This window comes from Mus pahari, chromosome 5 (assembly GCF_900095145.1).
Source record: "Mus pahari chromosome 5, PAHARI_EIJ_v1.1, whole genome shotgun sequence".
NCBI classification, from domain to species: domain Eukaryota; kingdom Metazoa; phylum Chordata; class Mammalia; order Rodentia; family Muridae; genus Mus; species Mus pahari.
The window spans coordinates 132,999,611-133,002,388 of NC_034594.1; the positions used below are offsets into that span (position 1 = coordinate 132,999,611).

General features: G+C 42.7%; 1 protein-coding gene across 1 annotated transcript in view; it reads right to left on the reverse strand.

Annotated features, from left to right (window-relative positions):
* The window catches only part of Tnn (tenascin N), a 66,166-nt gene that overhangs the window by 23,888 nt on the left and 39,500 nt on the right, over positions 1-2,778 (reverse strand). The gene's annotated exons all lie outside the window — the stretch shown is intronic.

The window sequence follows — 2,778 nt, forward strand, 5'->3', positions numbered from 1 at the left end:
AGGGAGGGGGAGGGAGGGAGGGAAGGATGGAGGGAGGAAGGGAGGGAGGGAAGAAGGAGAGAAAGGAAGGAAGGAAAGAAGAAAAGAAGGAGGGAGGAAAGAAAGGAAGGGAGGGAGGGAGGGAGGAAGGAAGGAAGGAAGGAAGGAAGGAAGGAAGGAAGGAAGGAAGGAAGGAAGGAAGGAAGGGTATGTGAATGAGAATCCCCCAGTTTCCATTTTCCAGGGAAACAGACACTGGATGTTACAACCGACAGAGCTATGTCTTCTCTACGTTTATTCCTCTGGAAATGTTCTGTCCTTCCCATTCTCATCAGCATCACAGTGAAAATCAGAAATAGCTAAGCCACTGAAACCATCATTGGAACAATCTCCTGTATGCTCTTCATTGTACCTACTGTGCTTCACCCAATATCCTCCAGCCCCTTGGCATATAAAAGAAGAGCAATGAAGACTCTCATCCCTATGTCTTGTTTTCAAACAAAGACCTCTCTGCTCTGAATGTTGAAGTCTCCCTCCACCTCCGGGGCTTTCTTCTTTTGCTCTCTCTATCTCTTGATCATTACTATTTTCCCCTCCACCATCAGTCTCAGAAAATCAGTATTAAGGATCTCCCTCCTTTTCACATTTCATGTCATTTCTCTATAAACCAGAGAAGGATCTGTGTATTTCAACATCACTCACCTCACACTCAAGCTCAGCTCCATTAGCCCTGCGTCATACCACCAAATCTGCGAGTATAGGCCACTAAAATGTTCTATATGGACAACTCTCTACTGGACATGGACATTCTCAGTTCACTCAGTCTTTTTGTTTTATTGTTTGTTCTAATTTACTCAATCTTTGAGTGACATTGTACAGAACAGATCTGTTCCATTCTTAGAAAACTCTCAGCTCTTGGATTCCATAGTTTCATACTCTTCCAATGTGCTTAGTACATTGGTAACTCTGCCTTGCCTCTTCAGCCCTTTGATTGTAACCTGCATACGCTGGAACATCTAAAGATTGGATTGTATGTTCTCTCATATTCTCTCTCTTTCCCTCTCCCTATTCCTCTGCTTCTCGCTCTGTCTCTCTTTCCCCATCCTTCTCTCTTTTCTCCCTCCTCCTCTGTCTTTCTCTCTCCCTCCTTCTCTTCCTCTTTCACCTTTTCTCTCTTCTTCCTTCCCGCCCTCTCTCTCTTCTTCCCTCCCTCTCCATCTGTCACAAATATGATACTATCATCTGTGCTCTGAAATATTTACTGGCTACCCTTGTGGAACAAGAAAACAATTCTAAGCCCCTGGTTTATATGTACTACTGCACTGTCACTAACCAGATTTTAATAGTAATTCCTTTACTGATCTATTTCTTCCCCTGTCATCTCTTCAACTTATTCTCACTGTGTCCTAATAATGTTTTCAGATGAATACTGTGCTGTGTCTCTAATCTATAGCTACGGCACAGTTTCTCCTTCAGGCACCATGTGCTCCTGTGTAACCTGATGACTTGTTCCTTCCTAGCTCATCTCAGGACAATTGCTCTCTCACCTCTTGCTCCAATAATACCTACCTCTCCCCATTTCACAACCATCTCATTACAGATTACAGTTCTGAAATTACTTATACCAGAAATGGCCAGCTTCTCCTCCACGTTGTCTAACACATCACCGAGCCATTAGTCAGACGTCTACTGAAAACATGAGATGTGGTTAGTCTGGCTAAATAATTTATTTACTTATATTTGTCTAATTAACGTAGTTGGGTTTGGGGGTTGTTTTGTTTTGTTTTGTCTTGTTTTAGTTTTGGAGGACAACTGAACTGGACAGCATAGCAGAGTTGAAGCTGAGCACATGGCCATCCGTCTAAGAACCTCATTCTTTAGGCTGCCTATCACTGAGGCCAGGCACTGTATCCTGGATCTTAGAAAGATTTCTGAGAACTGATGCATGGAACATTCCAGTCATGCCCTGCCCTTTCCAAGGCCTCTTTTCATGGGCTGGAATGCAAATGTATGTTCACCAAGTAAATGAATACAGTTCCCTAAGGGTGACAGATATACAACAGATAAGGAGCCTGGGTTTCCTGCACAGAGGGAGCTACCATGTCATCCCTGAGCACTTACACTCTGTTATTCTGTATAAACGGCATCGTTAATAGTCAGTTCTTTGGTGCATCTGACAGTGCGCACCCTATGACCATCTCACCCCATCAAATCACTACATCTTCCATCCCACTCTTCTCTCAACCTCCACCATCTTCATGTCCTTCAGAGAGCGTACAATGATTTACAGTTACATATTTTCCTTTTCGTCTATTGCCTGTCTCTCCCACTGGCTGTCAGGAGAGCACAGATCATAGTTGTTCGTCACTCCATCCCTAGATCCATTATGTCCTTAAAAGATAGCAATGAAAAGTTAGCTTCATACTAGACTCAGGGATCTCCTGCTTCCCAGGGTGACTTTTATAACTTTATACCACATGCTTTCTATTAGGTTAAGTCTACATGGAACAGCTTGCCTCAACACAGTTCTTTAACCCAGTAATTTTAGAACTTTTATATTAATTTCACATTAGTTCCTGAAATCTTCAGTAGCTAGGGAACATTAACAATTAAGGGCATATGCTACAGGAAAAGTTTCAAGGCATTAGGGGGCTTACTCAGATGACAATCTGTTACTCTACTTTGTTCTCCTTGAAAGTGAATGGAAGGTGTGGGTTTCTTTCTTCCTTTCCTTTCCTTTCCTTTCCTTTCCTTTCCTTTCCTTTCCTTTCCTTTCCTTTCCTTTCCTTTCCTTTCCTT